Raw genomic sequence first — 22,227 nt, forward strand, 5'->3', positions numbered from 1 at the left:
AGAAAGCCCCATCTTTCTCCCAAGGAGAAACTGGTGGTTTCGAACTGCTGACCTTATGGTTTGCAGCCCAAGGTATAAGCACTATGCTACCAGGGCTCCCATTTGTTGAATCCTCATAGAAAAATCTTGAGTGTGAAAATAAAGGTGTCCCCTACAACCTTACCAGTCACATACAGGATCCCCGTTGCCAAAACAGCATAAGTTCCAGCTGCAGAGAGCAGATGGCTCTCAGCTTGCACATCCCCTTAGGGGGGAGAGACTGTGAGCTTAGGGATTCGGGTGGAAGAAGGGTGAGAAATGTTGTCATCCAGGTGACTCTCACATCCTGAGCGAGAGAGGAAGGACAGCACTGGGGAGGTCTGGAGGGATCTGATTTATGTAGGGTTCCCTACACCAATAAATTACTGACCCCCAACCACTATCTCCAATATGTAATGGCTGAATTAATATGTAATCAACTGCATTGTATCTAAAGTCTTAGAACTGGTCAGGTGCTTCCCACACCCAATATTCCTGACCTTCTAATCCTACCTGATCTTTAACAGAGCATTACTAATTCTAAGGATAATCTCTAGTTTGTTGTTCTCTTTTGTAACTGTTTTAAATAAATCAATTTGTATTGTGTATTTCTACTTTTATGAGACTGTTTTTGCGGTTTTACCATTTTACTTCTCTGAACTTGCTGACCCACAGATTGTGTTTTTATTGTTAATACGCTTATGGATTCCTGCATTTAACTTGTGAACTATGTATACACAGTATATCAATATCTAGATATCTAGCTATAGAAACAACAATCTCTTTGAAAATTCACTGAAATGTATATCATGGAAAAAATCATTAAAATGTGTATTATGAAGAAGTGTGCATATCTTTCTTTCTTTACAACAAAATAAACTAATACTGACTTGTTATAACATACCTGGACAGGATCTAGTTTATGGAAGAGGGAAGTATAAGGAATCCCTATCAGAGAGAGCAACTCGAGTTTTGCAACACGAATTAAAGCAAGAGCAAACAAAATTTCTTTAAAGTTCAGGTGAGAGAGTGGTTACATCATTGATACTTATGAAAAATGCCGGGTGATAACACCCCAAAGAAATTAGTAGTTTACAAATGGATAACTCATTGTAAGAAAGGACCAGACAATTTTGAAGATGAAGCTCACAGTTGTAGATGATCCACGTGCATTTTCTAGGAAAAATGTCATTTTGCTCGTCTCCGGCGAGAGGAATGGTGGAAAGTGGGCAGGGGGAGAACTAGACAGAGTTGCATATCCAGGGTGTTTGATGGGATGTTGTTACTGATTGGATTTGATTACATAGGCTGTGCGACCGCATAGAATATGTTAGCGTGTGTGCGCGTTATGTTCCACAAACAAAAGGAAAAATATTATTTATAAGTAAATAAAAACAAAAATAAATAAAGGGTTTTTTGTTTGTTTTTTTAAGAGAGAGATAGGATCCTTAACAGCGCCCTAAACACTGGTCTCTGTGGCTATAAAAGGAGGAAAGGTTAAACTGAAACAGACTTGGATTCTGGGTGTGTGTGTGTGTGTGTGTATGTGTGACATACAAGTTTGTTTCAAGGAGACAAGCAAACAATACCCATAGTCTTGTCTGTGCCTTCCTTGAACAGGACCCACAGTGAGCAGCAGAAACGTCAGCACCACGGACAGCTCAACAGACGGATGATCACAGTGGGGCAAACTTTCTGCCTGATGGGGGACAAAACCCGCGGTGCTTAGATCGGAGCTTTCAACAACGCAAGTGGGGTCAACATCATTAAGCACTTCTTGGAAGGATTGCAACAGGAGAGGAAACACGCCTTGACTAGCACCGATCACACTCAAGCCCCATTTCTGAGACGTGTACATCATCTGCATCATTCGTAGTAATATGCTGCACGGGAATGCGACAAACTCAAGTTTGCACTGTCACTTCACAGGCTGAAATACCTTTCACCTCATTATCACAGTGTACGGGATACAAAACCTCCACGTCATAAGCAAGTCGGGCATCACACTCCTCACTTTGTAAATGGGGACGTTGAGGCCTTGAGGACGTGGGGAAGCCTCTCAAGTACAATCGAGTTGGGGCACCCTGAGTCCTTGGAGGCTCCGAATCCAGGTTGGCTTTTGTAAGAGAGAAGGCCAGGATGGTGCCAAGGGGCAAAGGGTTGAGCACTCGTGGTGGCTTGAGTCCACCCAGAGGAGGAAGCGCTTGGCCATCTGCTTCCTGAAAGATCACAGCCAGGAAAAACCCAATGTGAGTGTGCTGCCTGTCACACTGACGGTCATCGTGAATTTGAGGGCAGCTGGTTGGATATTTGTTTTTCTGTGTTTTTGAGTCGGCTTTCTTCCCTATATCTTTGAAGACAGTGTCTCAATTCCACCCAGTCAATTCTGCTTATAGCTACTTTAGAGGACAGAGGAGACCTGCCCCAGTGGGACCTGGAGCCTGTAAATCTTTAAGGGAGCAGAGAGTCTCATCTTTATCCCTCGGAACAGCTGGTGGCTTCCCACTGCTGACTTTGTGGTTCGTAGCCCAACATATAACCACACAGCCACCAGGAGTCCCAAGATGCTTCAGTCTGGGTGAGTACAAGGAACTGAGCTGGAAAATAGTAAAGGACAGAAGGGCATGAAAGAAAGCTGCTTTGGGAATCTGGGTCAGCGTGGTTTTGGGAAATATTCCCATGTCTGGCTCCTTGACTAAAGAGCGACTTTTTACATGAAGGACTGGGCCCTGTTCACCTCTAAAATCCCAACGTCTTATAAAGTGCTCGGTCCATGTTAACAACTAAATAAATATTTTGGATGGAGGGATGAATGAATATGTGCATGTGACAAAAAATATACCTTCAATATCCCTACCAGAAAGCCATAGAATTGTAGATCTTGAAGAAATCTAGATCTTTATTACTCAAACGGTGATCCTTGAGGCACCAATATCAGCATCAGCTTGTTATAAATGAAAAAGCTCAGGCCCTGCCACAGACCTGCTGAATCCGAATCTGCATCTTAACAAGATCTCAAGATGAGTCATAGCACTTTACAATTTCAGTAGCCTGCGTCTACAGCAAACTCTTCCCATGTCTATGTAAGGAGGGAAGCTCTGTAGGTCACTGCCAGTCTCCAAGACGCCTCAGCTTTGGTTGAAAGCCGAGCTGGAGGCAGAGTCCGGATTCTCTGCGCCCCATGGATCGGGTGCTTTGGGGCAGCAGACCTGCTTCTCAACGTAAAAGAACTGCACAAGAAATGAAGTTCCTTTATGCAAGGCACTCGCAATGTGTGCTGGGTGGTGGGAGTGTGAGCGAGTCCAGGTATTCTTTAATGATAAGCAAGTACGTCCTGCACTTGAAGAAAATATTAGACAACACGAGGCTGGAGACAGTGTAGGAAGCAGCCCTCATGCCCCCTCCCCACCCCAATGTAACAGGTGAGTCTGCCTCTTCTAACCTATTCTCAAATGCCCTTGCATCCCCCAGAACCTCTTGCCCAAGGCTTGTCCTGGTTCTCATATCTTTCCATCCTTGTATGAAGACATTCAGGGCCAAACAGGCCAACTCTGTAGGAGGGGAAAATCTCTAATACCGAGTCTGCTTGCACAGAGGCAACCGCCACTAATATTACGTTACCCTATGAATGTGATATTAAAAGGTGTATTTCATAGTGTAGGGAAACCAAGCTTAAATAAGGTAAACAACTTGTCTCAAGCACTCTGTAAATGCAGATTTTTTTTTTTAATCACTAAATCCAAGATGGCCTAAGATCATCCTGTCTGGAACTCCTCAGGGGGACACATCAGTGAGGCCACCAATTGGCATTTCTCTAATTTAGGATGATGCAATGAGGGCAGAGGTCGACTGGCTTTGGGATGACTGTGTCCGGGTCCTCTTGAGAACACGGGCAGGAGCGATTGGAGAACGTCCAAATTCTGGGCTGCTGGTGATGTGCCAGCTTCACTCAGCCCCAAGGTCCTGAGAGTCGTCTGGCCTCTTTTAAGACTGCAGATCCTTCTTCCCTGGATGCCACGGAGACACGGCTGCTCTCCACAACACCAGCTCAGATGACTCTCGAGAGTGAGCGCCATCACTGGCCTGGTCAGTGTTCTGGCATAGAGGGAGGAGGTTGCCAGGAAGCGAGGAAAAGCTCTATCAGATTATCTGGGTTAAGCAAATGTTTCCACACACAGCGTCCACAAACCTTCTCCTTGATACATAGAGCTGGGAAGTGATTTCAGGCGAGAAGGACCATATGATATGGCTGGATCCGTGACCACTGTTTGCAGCAGACACTAAAAAGAATAGACATTCAAAACTTTCAAAATTAGGGATCTGAGGATCCAGGATGCAAAGGGCCCAGCCATGGACACGACCCATGGCTGGTGAAGGACCAATAAAATGATCTAGATCTAATTCATACTTCTCCCATTCTGTGACTTTATCTTTGCAATGTCTATACCTATTTGGTATAACGCTCTCCTCTATCCATATTAATTCCCTAGGTTATCTCTTCTGGTATAGTTAAGAATGTTGTCTCTATGCCAAGGCTTCCAAAAATTCTCACCTCTAACTCTCATATCCTTCCCTGAGTATGTTAAGTATATATCCAAGAGCTTGCTTAACATTTCCACATGGATACAGAATAGACATCTCAAACTTAATTTGTTCAAAAGAGAACTCTCCATGTACATCTTTATTAAAAACCTGTTCCATCCTCATCTTCTCCATATAGTGGTATTAAATGTATGACCACAATCGTGGTCCATTGGCTAAAGTTCATCATTGCCTTTTCCACTGGGCTCCTCCTAATCCATCTCCTTGCTTCCCCTGTTGCCCTCTTCCAACCCCAAGACAGCCTTTCAAGGCAGACTTCTAATCCCAACACCCTGGTGGTGTAGTAGTTGCACATTGGGCTGTGATCTGAATGGTCAGCAGTTTGAAACTACTAACATCTCCATGGGAGAAAGAGTGGGCTTTCTATTGCAATGAACAGATACAATATCAAAAACCCACTGTGGGTCACTATGAGTCAGCATTGACTTCATGGCAGTGAATGAGTCCAACCATGACACTATCCTGTTTCAAACCCTCCAAAGGGTATTCAAATCCACTGTCCTTATAGAAAACCCAAATGCTTGATCACGGCCTACAAAATCCCTTGGTTCTGTTTCTGACTGCCTGTTTAACTTCAGTTCTTACCATGATTGTTTACAGTCCAAACACAGGATCTCTCTAGAAATACTTTGAACTTTCCAACTTGGTTTCAGACAAAGACCCTTCCTCTTGCTGTTCTCTCTGCTCCAAAGGCACTTCCTCAAATCTCCGAGTAATGTTCTCCTTCTTATCACTCATATATCTTCTCATATGGAGACCCCTGATCATACTGTCTGCAGTAACTCTTACACCCCCTTCTCTAGTTCAGCACCCTGGTGTATTTGCTTTCTAGCACCCAGAAGGGTATTTTCTTCCTTGTTGTTGCTTATTCGTTTATTCTTTCTCTCCAGCACCATGCTTTCATCAAAAGAGGTCAAGGACCATTGGATTGAGTCTCCATTAGCCACAAGGGGTCCGCACTACCAAGGATCAAATAACAAATATTTTGGTCTTTCTAAGTACCCGTTGCAACGATTCAACGCTGCAGCTGCAGCACAAAACCAGCCAGAGCCAGTGTGGAGATGAATGAGCAAGACTATGTTCCCAGCACACTTTATTTACAAAATCCAGCTGGGTCAGAGGTCATAGTTGGCTGGTCTCTTCTCTAGATGAATAGTTAGTTGGTACATAAAAGATGCTTAGTAAATATTTGTGTAAAGAATACATGAATGAGAGGTCTAAAGAACACTCTTTGGGAATCAACCACTAAATGAAATAGAAGTGAAAATAAACACTCAGCCGAGTGGCTCTTGTCTACATCTGGCAGTTTCTAGTACTAACAGAGCCTTAAGGAGCCCTGCTGGTGCTGTCTGGTAAGCATGGAAGTGATCACCTCTGATTGGTGGTTCAAACCCATCAGAAGTGGCTCTGTGCTCCCATAGAGATTTCTAGCCTCAGAAACCTGTACACATGGTCTCTGAGAGGAATCAACTCTTTGACAATGGTCAGTCGAGAGAGCCTCATCTCTTACGTATTTATCACGAAGAATTGAGTCTTTACAAAACAGCCAAGAACTGAGAGCATGCTGTGGACTAAGACCAGACAGATCAACCGGCTTCTGAAGCCTACTGTCCTGCCAAAAAACGGGATTACTCAATTACTTATCAAAGATAGAGACATTATTGGAAAGCTGGCTGTGAGGTAAAAGTAGCTTGAGGTTTGGGAAGAGCATATTACCTAACCCCTGGGGGAGAAAGAGGTGGGAGGGTAACTGCTCATGGCCCTGTTCAGGAAAGCGGCAGAGGCTCAGGAGAGTCCCTGTGGAATGCAGGATATCAAATTGATGAGTTATTGGAGCCCGAAGAACAGTTTCAGCCCCTGCAGCTCCCCTGAGAGAGGAAGGCAGACTTCATTTTCTACACTCACAATGCTACCGGGTGCAACGAGATGCTGTGGAAACTGTGCCCCATATTCAGAAAACACAGTTGCAAAGCAACAAAGGCTCTGAATTCTAAGCAAATGCCCTTCCATCTGTTCAGAGACTGGAGAAGGACGCGCTCAGATCCTCTCAATGAGAAAGTAAAATAAAATGGGGGTAGAAGAACCAGGTCCTCGAAGCTCTCCTCCCCACCCACCACCACCCCCGAGTCATAATTTTTATAAACAAATGGAAAGCAATGTCCCTCCTGACTCAGCTATATCTTTTACAAAACTTTGATCTTCCAAAAGCCTCTAAACTCAGTCTTTTTAAAGTACTTTTTTTAAAGCTCAAGATGTGCCTTTTTCTTGCCCCCGGAAAGTTACTAATGAGCACCATCTACTGGGCATGACCCAAACTCGGTCTCTCTGGGACTTTTCCAAGTATGTATTAACTCATGGAGGTTGGAGTGCCTTTGTCTGGGTAGATTAGAGAAACAAATCCAGGAAGACTTACATGTGTATAAGAAAGAGATTTTTTAAAATAAAAGATCAATTGCACATGAAGAAAACATTCCAGCCCACAGAGCAAGTCCTTAAGTCTGAAATTACCCCATACGTTGACACCAGTCCATACACTCTCACAACACATGCAATGACGTTGACTGTAGGGAAATCACAGGCCAGTGGGTAGAAAGTCTTTTGGATCCATTGACAGTGGAAGCATCTCAGTGCTGGTGTGGATCTCCATGTGGCTCCTCCAGGTCCAGGGCTCTGGCTGCCATCAGCATAGCTCCACGTGGCTTGTCAACAGGAATATCTCACAGGAAGAGTGTCTGTGTCCCGCCTCCAGCGAGCTATTTATCTGCTTAGCACCTCCAAATGAGGTTGTCAAGCTGCGATCTGATTGACAGGCTAAACTCCACCCCTTCACTCTTAATAGTCTCAAATTGACACCAGATTATGTAACTACCATTGGGAGAAAAATGAGGTTGTCTGCCTCTGCAGAGATTGACAGTCCCAGGGACCCTGTATAGACACTACGAGTCAGCATAGACTCAGTGGCAGTGGATTGAGTCTGCCGTGCTCACCGATAAACAGAAGTCTGGTACCATGATGGTCCAGTGCTCTGCCGCCAACCACAACGTCAGTTGTTGGAACTCCAGGAAAGAAAGACAGGCCTTCTGTTGCCATATAAATCACTGCCTGGCCTACAGGGTTGCTATGAGCCAGAATCAACTTGGAGGCATGCACCAAGCAATGAGATTCAGGACTGGCTGGCCTCTCAGGACTGCTAACCACAAGGTCATGGCTTCAAACTCACCAGCAGCTCCGCAGGAGAAAGATGAGGCTGTCTGATCCTATAAAGGTTTCTCGCCTCTCAGATATCCAAAAGGGGGGCGAGTCTACTCCACCCTATAGGTTTGCCAGGCGTCGGAATAGCCTCTCTGGCAGTGAGTTTGATTTGGGGAGTGACTGGGAACCACACAGCCTTTGGATTCTCCTGCCACACTTGCCGCCTTGGTGCTCCTCATCGATACTGGGAGTGAGCTAGAGTTTTTGTTTCTGGGGGGAAATGCAAAACAGACCCCTCTGGAAATGGAGGGGCTAGAGCATCGGTGTAAGATGGCAGGGCTCAGGAGGGGCCATTGCATGTAATGGCCAAGGGGCCAGTCAATGTGTCTGAAGCCTGTCAGGAAAAGCTGAACCATCTTCAGAGAATTTTGGATTGCCTTTAAAGATCTTCTTTGCTCTGCTGACAAAATAAGATCATACCGACTCAATCTGAATTCAGTCCCCCACTTAAAATAGTCTGTCTTCTGGGGCTGGAGGCCCCGTGGCCATGCTGGGTAAGTGCTGGACTTCTAGCCCCAGGGTGCATGGCTGAAACCTCTCCACAGGAGAAAGAGAAGGCTGCCTGATATGGTGAAAGAGTTACAGAGTCTCAAGTGGCTACGAGTGAGAGATGATTGGAGGGCAGAGCGGGTTTGCCATGGCGAATCAACAGGAACCTGTCAGTTTGTCACAGCGGCGTTTCCTACATCAGCAGGTTGACAACCGTGGTAGACAGGTGTCAGCAGAGCCATTTAGGTGAACACAGATTGGGTAGAAAGACTTGCAGATCTACTTCCGAAAATTAGCTCACGACAACCTTGCAAATCACAACAGAATACGGTCCTACATAATTCTGGGAGATGAGTCCCCTAGGTAGAAAAGTTCTCCCTAACAGCAAGGACCTCACACAGACCAGTGGTTCACGACGATAGTGCAGGACCAGCAGTGTTCTGTTCTGTTCTGTTGGCCGTGGGATTGCTCAAGGCCAGAGTCAACTCCAGAACAACTAACCATCACCGCAGAAATAAACAACACGCATGCACCTCAACCCAGAGCAGCTCAGCTTTGAAACTCTTCATTCAAAGAAGCTTCGAAAACATTCCTGGGGGAAACGCCATTATGGTTTCACCCCATTTGTCCACGAGCTTTTGGAAGGCCCTCCTGCAGATTCCAATCCAGTTGGACCCTTGGACTGGCCATGCCACCCCCTCCTGGGTGGTGAACTAACAAGTCTCCCATCTCTGTACATCCCCACCTTGGGACAAAAATATCTTCTATCCAAGGAGTATTAAAAATGTTTCACTGCCCCTTCTGTTTGCTTCATCCTTCCTGACGGCTATTGGTCCTGAGGTTGCTTTTCTTCCGGCCAGGAGAAAGGCTGGTGTGCTTTCCGCCCTTTTCCTACGAAGGGGCAGCGATCGAGTCCCTTCTCCCAAGCAGGCGGTGGCTGGTGGTGAGTGAAGCTTCCCTAGGATGAGGCTGAGTCTGGGCTTTCATTGCAGCTTTGATCGACTTACCGTCCTCATCTTGCTCTATAAAACAAGCACTCTCTCCTCTTCAGAGATGCGTTGAGAGCTCACACATGCGATCTTGGTTCTTTCTTTGCTGGCATATATTTAGTATCAAATCGTCTTCTCCCTCAGTTTCCCTTTGATAGGGGGCCCTTGTAGTGAACAGGAGGAGTCCTGGGAGTGCAGTGCTGAAGCATTTGATTGCTAACTGAAAGGTCAGTAGTTCAAACCCACCAGCTGCTCTGAAGGAGACAGGTGTGGCAGTTGGCTTCCATGAGGGTTCTGCAGCCTTAGACACTCTCTGGGGCGCTCCTGCTCTGGTCTAGTGTCACGTTAAGACGCAATCAGCTCAGTGGGATGGGTCTGATGGAGGGATTTTGTAGGGAAGAGAGGTGGCCCGGCCGGAATCATCGGAATCCAGAGCGGTTCGCTGTGCTCTCCCGCTCCGGCGATGACAGCAGTGTAGTAATGCAGAGCCAGCGCAGAAACGCACGCTCTCCAAATGGAGAGCGTATAAGTTCATTATACGTTCCTATACATAATAGGGGAGTCGGTTTCCACTCACGCTTTCACTTCTGCACCTGCATTTCTCAAGGGAATTGCAGGAGAGTTATTAAGAAGAAAACGGACCTGTGCCTGCTGAAAAGAAAATGAAAAGAGAAAAACTAAAAAAAACCCGAAACACCAAACTCACCGTCACTGCCAAGGAGTCAATGCCGCCTCATCGCGACCTTATAGAACAGGATAGAATCGCCCCTGTGGGTTTCTGAGACTGTCACTCTTTACAGGAGGAGAAAGCCCTAGCTTAATCCTGAGAGGCGGCTGGTGGTTTCAGACCACTGACCTTGCACTTAGCAGCCCATCGTGCGGGGTGTCCTTAAGTGAAAAACTCACAGGGCCGCTCTAACGGCCACACCTTATTTAGAAGTAGCACACACGTGTGTGGAGTCACTTAGTTGTCAGCACGTGCTAGCAGAGAACTAGCTCCCACCCCGTCCCTTCCAGGGACTGCTGCCCCCAGCAACTTCACCTCATAGCAGCAGACACACACCGACGCACTGCTGTGGTTGTGCTTGGTAATTGGGTTCAACACATTTGCAAATAGTATTAGCGCTTCATATCCATGTGCTAACATTTCAGTATCAAAGGAAAACTCTCATTCTTTAGTTCAGAAAGTATTTCTTCTTGTTGTTTTTGCTTTAAAACATTTAGGTTTATTCTCTGAGGTCTCACATGCAATGCTATTTATCTAGCTTTATTCTCATAATGAATGCAGGGAAAATTCTTCTCCAAATTATAAAATTTCCCAGATGATTAAGACACAGAATAGCAGGAAGTTTCTGCATAGAGATGCCAATTCTCTCCTTTTTCTCAAAGGCCTCCATCCACATCACTCTCCTGTGGTCAGACAGGCCTACTCCTTAGCATTGGGCTGCCTCTGGAGGTGCTTGATTTTTGCCACCTGTTTATTTTTTCATATATTTTAGTAACATCACTTTTTCTCACAGTTTGCTTTCTATCTTGAGATCCCTAATCTTTTTTAAAAAAACCCACTTTAGTAGGAGCTAATCCAGATACCATACCATTCCAGGGTTCAATCACACAAAACAGTCTTGTACAATTGCTACCAAAATCAGTTTCAAAACATTTTCTTCCTTCTTGAACTCCTCAATGTCAGCTCTCCCTGATCCCCACCTCACCTCCCTCACCGTACACCCCAGGGATGCTCATTCTAGTAGTTGTCCCCATGGATTCATTTAGCCTGGGTTTCATTTACTGAAAAACATAGAAGAACACAAAACAGTGATTCAAGAAGGCTACCCACAATGACTAAATACAACAGCGATTAACCCCATTATTAAAAAAAGAAAGAAAGAAAAAGATTAAAAAGTACATCAAACCCAACATGTATCATCGGGGAGATGAAATGACAGGGTTTTTAACCATTCATGTCAGATCTATCATTCTTGAATGCTGAAATTATTTTTTGCACACCAAATTTGGGTCAGGCACCGTTCTAGGCACTGGGGATAAAACGGTGAATCAAACAGACCAAGCATCCCGGCATGCATGGAGCGTAACATTGCACTGAGAATAAGCAAGTAAGCAAAGAAATCAATGGTATAATTTATTTAAGATGATCATTTAAAAAAACTGAAATACTCCCTTGTACTTCAGACTGAAATGGCCGAAGGTGAGACGCAGAGGAACACTAAAACAAATTTATGGATTAGGAAATCATTGGACTTTGGTTCAAATATCTTTATTTTTAGGGTGCCTAATAAATGGCTCCACTTGTCTGTCCGTTTCTTATGTTGTCATGGCTTGTGTGTTGCTGTAATGCTGGAAGCTGGGTTACTGATTTTTCAAGAACCAGCAGGGTCACCCAAAGTGAAGAGGTCTCAGCTGAGCTTCCAGACTGAGAACAGACTATGAAGAATAGCCTGTCCATTGTAGGGAAATTAGCCACTGAAAATCTTATAGATAGCATCAAAATTTATAAATTGCTGCAAGGCTAATGAACATGATCACAGCTGGTGCTAGAGTCTATGCCAACGCCTAGCTAACCTATAAGAAGAGGTAGAACTGCCCTGGTGTGTTTCTGAGACTGTAATTCTGAACAGGAGTAAAAAGTCCTGTCTTTTTCCTTTGGAGTGGTCGGTAGTTTTGAACTGCTGACCTTGTGATTAGTAGCCCAGCTTGTAACTATTACAGCACCAGAGCTCCTTCTCAGGTTGGAAGGCACTCAAAAGATGACTGATAAATATGGTTGTCTTCTCAAAGTTGCATCAACCACAATGCCGGAAGAAATCCGTCAAGAATAAAGCCCTCAGGATCTTCATTGACTAATGGGGAGCGACTCCACGTGAGAATTATAAAAATGCTGCAACTGTCAATTAATAATTGGAACCTGAAATGTATGAAGGATAAATCTAAGAAAATTGAAAACATTAAAAATGAAATAAATGCATATAGATCAGTATTCTAAGCATTCGCAAATGGAAGTGGACTGGTATTTGCCATTTTGAATCATAAACCATATGGTTTCTTTGCTGGGAATGACACAATTAAGAGGACTGGCATGGCACTCACTGTCAAAAGGACATTTTAAGATGTATCTGGAAGTACAATGCTGCCTGTAACAGAATTGTACCTATCTGCTTTCAAGAAAATCGTCACTACAACTACTATTCAAATTCATGCACCATCCATTGAAGCTAGTGATGAAAAAATTGCAGAATTCTACTGAGGTTTTTGGTCAGATTGATCAAAATGTGATCATGGTGCCTTGATAGTTTTTGGTGTTTGGATTGCAAAAGTTGGAAACGAGGAGGAAGGAACAGTAGTTGGCACATATGGCCTTGGTGAGAGAAGCAAAGCAGGAGCACACAAGATAGAATTTTGCAAGACCAATGACTTCATCGAAAAGACCTTGCTTGCAACACATGGCAGGTGATTCTACAGGTGGACTTCTCCAGATGAAATACACAGGAACCAAATTGGCTCCATCTGTGGGAAGAGATGATGGAGAAACTCAATATCAACAGCTACACCCAGGGGTTGACAGTGGAATAGACCATCAATTGCTCCTATGTAAATTAAGGTGGAAGTGCGATAAAATTAAAACAAATTCATAAGAGCCAAAGTGCAACCTTGAGTCTATCCCACCTGAATTTTGAGAACATCTCAAGACAAGATTGGATGAATTAAATAATCATGACAGACCCAGTAAGCTGTGGGATGACATCAAGAGCATCATATGTGAAGAGAGCAAAAGGTCATTCAAAAGGAAGAAAAGACCAAAGTGGACGTCAGAAGAGACTCTGACCCTTGCTTTTAATAGAATAGTTAAAGCAAATGGAAGAAATGATGAAATCAAAGAGCTGAACAGAACATTGCAAAGGAGAGCTCAAGAAGACCAAGTCAAATATGAGAATGAAATGTGCAAAGAGCTAGAGTGAGAAGCCAAAAGGGGAAAACATGTTCAGCATCTCTTAAACTGAAAGGAGTCCAGAAAAACTCAAACCTCAGGTTGCAATACTGAAAGATTCTATGGGCAAAATACTGAATAACGCAGGGTGCACCACAAGACAATGGAAAGAATGCCCGTAGTCGCCATGAAAAGGAACTAGTTGACATGCGCTCATTTTAAGAGGTAGTATATGAGCAAGAAATCTCTACTTAAGCAAGGACTGAAGAAGTGCAAGTTGGACTGAAAGCATTAGCCAAAACCAAGGATCCAAGAATCTACGGAATGTCAATTGAAATGTTTCAACAAGTTGATGAAAGTACTCGATTTACTCGATCATCTATGCGAGGAAATTTGGAAAACAACTACACAGCTAACTGACAGGAAGAGATCCATATTTGTACTCATTCTAAATAAAGGTGACCAAACAGAAGGCTCAAATTATAGAACAATATCATTGACATCATATGCAAGTAAAATTCTGCTGAAATCATGCAACAATGGTTGCAGCAGCACATTGTCAGGGAGCTGCCAGATGTTAAAGCCAGATTCAGAAGAGGAGATGGAACAAGGGAGATCATATTTTTGCTGAAAACAGAGACTATCAGAAAGATGCTTATTTGCATTTTATTGACTATACAAAGTCATTCAATTATGTGGATCACAACAAACTATGGAAAGCCTTGAGACCTATGGGTATTCCAGAACACTTCATTGTGCTCTTGCCGAACCAGTACACGAATCAAGAGGCAGTTATGTGACCAGAACAAGGTAGCATGGTGTCAAATTAAGAAAGACGTGCTTCAGAGTTTGGTCCGCTCATCATACTTATTCAATCTGTATGCTGAGAAAATCGTCCGAGAAACTGAGGATGTGAAGAAGAATGTGGCATGAGGATTGGAGGAAGGCTTATTAAAAACCTTCGATAGGCAGATGACACAACTTTGCTTGCTGGTAAGTGAGGAGGACTTGAAGCGCGTGCTGATGAAGATCAAGGAAAGCAGTCTTCCACATGGATTGCAGCTCAGTGTAAGGAAAACCACAATCTTCACAACTGGACCATGGGCAACATCATGATAAACGGAGAAAGACTGAAGTTGTCAAGGATGCTCTCTTGCTTTGATCTTCAGTCGGTGTTTATGGTAGCAACAGTCAAGCGATCAAAAGACACATTGCATTAACTGACTGTGCCGCACAGGACCTCTTTAAAGTGTTGAAAAGCAAGGATGTGACTTTGAGGACTAGGGTGCGCCTGACCCGAGCCATGGGATTTTCACTGGTTTCATGTGCATGTGAACGTTGGACATTGAATAAAGAAGACTGCAGAAAAATCGACGCATTTGAACTATGATGTTGGCAAAGAATACTGAAAGGACCTTGGAATGCCAAAAGAAAAAAACAACAACACCTGTCTCAGAAGAAGTAGGTCCAGAATGCTCCCTAGAGGCAGGGGTGGATAAACTGGGTTTCGCTTACTTTGATCATGTTATCAGGCAAGAACACTCCGGGAGAAGGACATGCTTGCTAACGCAGAAGGGCAGTGAAAGGTGGCAGCCCTCAATGAGATGGGTTGATGTAGTGCTGAAACCACAGCCTCAGAGCAGCAGTTATGAGGATGATGAAGGACCGGGCAGTGTTTTCTTCTAATGTTTGTAGAGTGACTGTGAGTTGAAATCAACATGATGGTGCGTAACAACAATACACAGCAACTCAATATTACCATATAGCTGCTACTTTCCTACTCTCTTTGCTTTTGTATGATCTGTCTTGGGCCAACAGATGCAGTTCTGCCTGAGTGAATGAGTGTTACTGTGTTTTGCCCTTTCTCCAATACTCATTGCTTGCACAGTGTCCAGTCATTTAAATGTTTATTCTGTAAAAGTCAACAATCTATAATTTGTGTCTAAAAAGCTACCCTAGACATGCGTACTCTCTTTTTCTCAACAGTATATAAAATTCTATGCCATTGGCTACATTAATGATACGATCATTAGATTTAGCACAGGGCATTTCTACCCTGACCTAGAGAATTGCCACGATTTAGAATCCACTGGATGACAGTGAGTTATTTCAGTTTGGTTTACATGAGGATGATTTATAATGTTCCCCAGTACAAGGAATTTCTCTCGCTAAAGCGGATCAGGGACATATATAACTAAGAGATTTATAAATGGATTGTGACCTCACATTTAATCATAGATTAAATCTAAGAACAATTGGATCTTATAATGCAGCCTTTCTTGATACTTGCCCTCATGAAGAGATCACTGATATAAGTGTTATAGCAAAGTGTGGTGAAAAATCAGATGGTGACTGGCTGTCAGAAAAAAAAAAGGCATCTAAGGTCTTAAAAGCTTGTCTTAAAAAAATTTTTTTTAAATCATCTAAGTGAGTAGCAGCTAAGTCCACACAAAAGAAGCACATCACCCTTTGTGATCCAAGGAGTGCAAATAATAAAATTCAAGATTGGAAAAGAGTTCAAATTCTGCGTGCCCAGTTAGCACAACCCTATGGATGACAGTGAATGCCCAAAATTCATTTGCAGGGTCCCCACGTGGATTAAACCTCCAATGAAGCCCCTGTGGCCACTAACCAGGGATGTGAATAGCCTTGCCAGCAGACAGAATGAATTGGAAAGTGGACTAATGCGATGTAGCTAGGTGAAAATTTACTTTATTATCATTTGTTCTCCCCTTTAGCTCATTTTAAATATGTTGTCATTTTGATTATCCTCTGCCTTCTCTTTTGATTGAAGTTTTACTGTTTTATTTTGTTACTGTTGTTGGGCTTTTGCTTTGTTGTTGTATGTTTTTCTTTATATGAGATCCAGGATAGATGTGGTAATTACATAATCTGGTGTCAATTTGCAGAGGGGTGGAGTCTAGCCTGTCAATCAGGTTGCAGCTTGATGACCTCATTTGGAGGCGCCACAGAGATAAATAGCTCATTGAAGATGGGACAGGCACACTCTCTTTGCAAGACATTCCTGCTGACAAGACACATGGAGCTATGCTAGAGCCCTGGAGCTAGAGCAGCCACGTGGTAAGTGCTGAGATGCTTCCACTGCCTCTGGATCCACAAGATTTTCCACCCAGTTGTCTGTGATCTTTCTTCCTGCATTCAGCATCATTGCATGTGCTGCATGAGTCTGAAGAATTTATAGACTGGTAGTGGACACATGGGCTAATATCAGATTTATGGACTGGGCTAGGATGTTTTCTTAATGTACAATTGCTCTTTGATATAAAGTTCTCTCTTATACACATATGAGTGTCTATGAATTTGTTTCTCTAGTAGACCCAGATGAATACAATAGATAAAACTATAGAGACAGTAACTGGGTTGATAGTTTCTTAGGGTTATGGCAGAGGAGGTTGGGAGGAAATGGGGAGCTAAGAATAATGAGTACAAGTGAGAAGGAAATATTCTAAATTGATTGTGGTGATGATTGTGCAGGTCATTTTAATATGTCTAAACTATTGATTTGTATGATGTCAATTCTATGTCAGTAAAACTATTCCATTAAAATGTACATAAAGAGCCAATACTGGTAGACATGGATGCTCAAGAAATACTCTCAGGGACAACATTATTTTAGCCATGACTTGCACGACAAAACAGAGCCAAGCAAACAGTTGGGGTCAGTATAGACGAGGCAGAAGAGTAGCAGGTGCGAAGGTATTGAGTGCACAGGGACCACGGAAGCATGTTCAGAGGTCAAAAACCAATGGCCACTCCATCTAGTCAGTAAAGTCTGAGAGGCTGGGGGAGTCAGACCTCACGGACTTCTCAACCGTGGATATGACTGTGAAGCCTTGTTGTTAAACTGCAGAGAAGCATTCCATAGACTGAGAGCTGGGACCCAATAGTCTGCATTTTTAATAAGCAACCAGATGGTGTTGATGCTGCTGGTCTGTGGCGCTCACTTGAGTAACAAGGCTTCGGGGTCTTGTAAGCTGGGGGAAATGGATGCTAATTGTGATACAAAGCCACGGGAGGTACTTCTCCAATGCTCTTCCATCGACAGAGCTCTTCTCCGCTATAAGAATGCTTCATGCTCCTTAGCTATTCCCACACTCCCAGCTCAAGACCAAGTGCTTGGCAGACACATTGTAAATGCCTGGGTTAAATGATGAGGCTAATTACGGAGGCTTTGCTTTGTATTTTGCCTGTGGTAAGAAAGTGAAACAGAATCGTGTTGGAAGGGGCTGCAGCAAGCTTCGAGTTTTATTTCTAGGATTTCTTTTATTTCTAGGTGTTTTATTTCTAGGATTTCTTTTATTTCTAGGTATTCTTCATCTGTTGAATCAAAAGTCTGGAGCAGAGGGCCCTACCTAACTCTAGCACTGCCTAATTATTGTTCTCCAGTGAGAATAAACTTGCCACCCAAGAAATGTGGCAGAAGCCTTACAGCTGGGATATTTGGATGATGAGATCCAAATTCATCTAAAAGAGATGAGGCATTTGTGCCCTCACCCCGCCAACAAATAGTCCCATCCCCTTCCCACCAATCCCCTGACCACATATTTGTGCAAATCGTGTGCATGTTAGGTTTGAGCTCCATGCCAGGAAAGGGTGGCACACCTCGGTGGGCGTCACACCTGGAATGGCCCATCTAAGCCAGGTGAATTTGATGCAGCCAATGGGGTCGACTAGTATTGTTGACCACGCCTCCCAATGGGCCCTATAAAGGCCAGAAGTTTTCTGTCTGGCTCTCTCCCAGTGGCTCCATCACAGTGCAGCGTGGCAGGGCTGCGGCCCAAGTGGCTGAGCCGCTGTCCCACGCACTTGTGCAGCTTCTATTCTCTATAAACTCACTTGGATCACAAACCAGGCTTCTGCGTGAATTCTTTCTCATGCGAAGCCAAGGACCTAGGTATATCTCTCCCACGAGAGAGAGAGATCTAACATGCCCACGTAAAAAACACACAAACACACGCACAAAGGAGCTTCAAAGTTTCATGGGGAAAAATAACTAAAAGAGAATGACATTTTGTCATGAACTTAAACAAAAAAGAAAGATAAGATGGGCCAATGGGACCCATTTCATCTAAGCAAGGGATTGTAAACCCTTCCGCACCTCTGGCTCTCACCCCTGCATCCACGCACGCTGACCCCAGCCCAGCAGCCCACCCATTGGACTGTGGGGGAAAAAGGCACATGACTGCATTGCGCTGGCCTCATCTGCCTGCATGGCCTCTCCAGCCCAGGTATGTGTGTACAGGTCTGTGCATCTACTGCACTGAGGCTGTCCACTCTGGCAAGGGCTGCTTCCAGGTGGGGGAAATGATTTCTTCGTACATTAGAGCAAATGGTTTGCAGGAAGCCTGCCAGAAGGCCACTATAGAAACCCCAGTGTGGGCTGATGGGGTCTGCTGCTGGAAACCAACACTCCGCGTCCCCAGGCACCACCATGAACATTGAACAATCAATCGGACACACACTGGAGGATGAAATTGAAGTCATCAACCTGTAAACAATATTGGTATGAAGATCTCATGGGCAGGTGAGGGGTGGGGAGCCCTTCCAAGATCTGCGTGCCAATTGTTAGCCTAAAATAGGGTATTCCAGAAACTAGAGTGCCAGAAATATGATCTCATCTTCACTTGATCTTTAATATTTTTAAAGCAACTGACGTCACAGGGAAAACTTGAGACCAAGGCGTAATGGGATCAAATGGGAGCATTTCTCTGTTGCTTTCAGTCACCTGATCATGTTATAACCCCGTACTTCCCCAAGTCCCTTTGAGCTGGAAGGAAATCATTAAACGTGACAATGTGTTCAAAACTTGAAAAAAATTTAAGGAGAATATGTAAGGGTTTATATTTTTTCTGGTCTTAATAAGCCAAACCTTCATTCCTGACTCACTCAAGCTTTGAGTTTTAGTTCTAGGATTTTGTTGTTGTTGTTGTCGTCGTGCTGTTTGTGTTTTACACACTTTAAATACAATAAAGGCAAAAACCACTTTTACTTCAAATGCTTCTGCTGTTGGAGGAGTGCAACCGCAAAGAGAGCTTAGGTTGAAGAAGAACCCCATGCACCTTGTGTCGTGGTCATTAATTTGGGGGAATCATTCTGAATTGAAGACATGGGAAGGGACACAGACTATTTCTGTGAAAGCCAGGAGCTTTACCACACCCAAAGGTATTCCCGCATCTTTCTGAAGGGATCAATTACTTTCCAGCGTGTCCATGAATGTTTCCCTTCCGTCCAACCTCACCGAAATGAAGAATCTCTTTATTAACCTCCTTTCTTCTCTCTGCCTTAGTGGGCTTTGCAGTTTGCTTTATTGGCCCTGGGGTTTTGAAGGCTCAGAATGCTGTGTGACAAGAAGCCAAGAGCTAAGACCCAAGTAGCAGCGACACCCAGGGTGGTTTCAGAGACAACAACAGCATCACACCATGTTTAAGAGATTTAGTTGGGCCAACCACAGGTGGACACAAAATCCTCCATGTCATGTGTGATTCCCAGCCCTATGGTTTATTTGGTAGGCATAGGAGCTGGTGCTCTAACCCAATACATTGATTCCTTTGGTCTCATCTCTGCCCTTTCCTAGCCCAAATAGAAACCAAACCCACTGCCGATGTAGGTTCAAACTCATAGCAAGCCCACAGTGGTCTTTCCTAGGCTGTAGCCTTTGTGGAAGCAGGCTGATGGAGCTACGAAACCACTTTGAACAGCTGACCTTAGACTTGACCCAGGGCAGTCAGAATTACCTCCCAGAAACGGAACGCTCCACCCCACACACCACTCTCCGCACACAGGCGCTGATGAAAATTGTATTGGCAATTAATTTGTCAGGGAAATGCTAGGGGCTGTGAACACTGGTAATTTTATACCATAGATATTCAAATTAAACCTTGAGCCCAAGTGTTTTCTGTGTCAACTTGCAGAAAGGTTGCTGAAGAAGAAAGCAAGCCAGCCTGCCTCCTGCTAGCCCTGACGCAGGATGAAACAGGGTGTTCCAAGTGGATGTAATAACCTTGGCTCCATCTGTAGCTTTGCATCGGGAACATGAAGAACAAAAGCACACTAATTATGGGTGACACTCCTTGTGTTCCCCTCTGGGTGAAAGGGGACGGGCGGTTGTTTGTTCTGTTCCATTCCTCAATCCTCAAGGGCTGAGAATCCTTTTAATAACCTGCCGGAGCCGACTCCAGTTCAGTAGTTTGTCTTCCCAGGATTACCGTGGTTCATCCATCTTTGGTCAACTGACGGCCACGAAAGAATGCAGGACAAAGGGCGTCATCGGCATTGCCTGGAATGGAGGGTCCTCCAAGCGATCTCATGCTAAGAAGGGAAGTCTCTGGGACTTTCCAGCTGAATCTCAGGGAAACACATGCAACTTCAGGTTCTCCATCTTCGCTCGATCTTTCTTGGAGGAAGAAAGAAAACGAACAGCGCTTGTCTATTGTGGAGCAACAGACTTTACAGCCTCCATACTTATTTGAGCCTCATGGATAATAAATAAGTCAGTCACCTTCACTTTACAGTCGACGAGGCGAGGTCTTCTGGGTGAAGTAAATGCGTATTAGTGCATGCCTGTCATGGATTGAATTGTGTCCCTCAAAAATATGTGCTGGGCAATGTCTCTGCACTGGAGCTGACTGCTACAGAGGACGATACCGGAGAGACACTGTGGGGAGTAAGCCTGGTCTGACCCCCACCGCCGCCCCACCATCCCCTACACAGTGGGGCCAACCAAGAACAGAACATAACAGATCCGCAAGGGGAGCAAAGCCACAAAGCCCCTGAGGAGCCCCCCAGATAGACTTCAGGCTAAGAGGGATAGTCCTAAATGTCAGTGGATAGACCTGGAATTATGTATGGATTTTTTTCTCTCTCTCCTTTTTTCTTTTAGTTTTCTCCTTTGGCCTTTTGTTTTCTCTTCATTTTTGAAGGCTTGAGAAGTAAGTCCAAGGAGAAAGCAATGGGACCAATGGTCCTGTGGGTACTTGAGGGGACCAGGAGGTTGGGGGAAGGGAGTGGTGAGCAGACAATGCCATGGACAGGGGAACAACTAGGGAATTAAAATCAACAGTGAGGGGGGTGTAGGGACCAGGCAGTGTTGGAACAACAGTAATCTAACTGAGAGGAATTACTGAGAGGCAAATGAAGGGTAAGCATGATAGTGGGGCAGGAGGAAGGTAAAAGGAAACAGAGGAAATATCTAGGAATCAAAACCATTGATAGAGGTAGAAACATAGTGTGTACATAGGTAAATATATTAATTCATAAAAATAGAAGTATTGGCCTATGTACATATATTTATATGGCAATATATTGAGGAAGTGGATGGAGTTTGGGCCTCGACTCAAGCCCTCCCTCAACACAAGAACACTTTATTCTAATAACCTGGCACTCCATGATGCTCACCTCTCAACACAATCGCTAAAGACAAAATGGGTGCATAGGCAAATGTGGTGAAGAAAGCTAATGGTGCTCGCCTACTAAAATATATAGTGTCAGGGGTCTTAAAGGCTTGAAGTTAAACAAGCAGCCAACTAGCAGAGAAGCAACAAGCCCACATGGAAGAAGCACATCAGTATGTGTGATCACGGACCAGGTGACAGGCACCAGAAGACCCCAAACAAACAATCATATTGTTGAAAACAAGGGAGGTCGGAGTGGAGACCCAAACCCATGTGTAGACTATTGGACATCCTCTCACAGAAGGGTCACAAGGAAGGGAGGAGTCAGTCAGGGTGCAGCATAGCTCCAACAAAATACACAATATTCCTCTGGTTCCTTGAGGCCTCCTCACCCCCAAATTCATGACCCCAGCTCTACCTTACAAATCCAGCTAGACCAGAGCATGTGTACAGGTAGAGACAATAGCTTTTGATACACAGAATTCATGACAGATAAACCCCTCAAGAATGGAACTGGGAGTAG

The sequence above is a fragment of the Echinops telfairi genome, unplaced genomic scaffold (genome assembly GCF_000313985.2).
Source record: "Echinops telfairi isolate 266 unplaced genomic scaffold, ASM31398v2 ScPeMD7_7420;HRSCAF=8458, whole genome shotgun sequence".
NCBI classification, from domain to species: domain Eukaryota; kingdom Metazoa; phylum Chordata; class Mammalia; order Afrosoricida; family Tenrecidae; genus Echinops; species Echinops telfairi.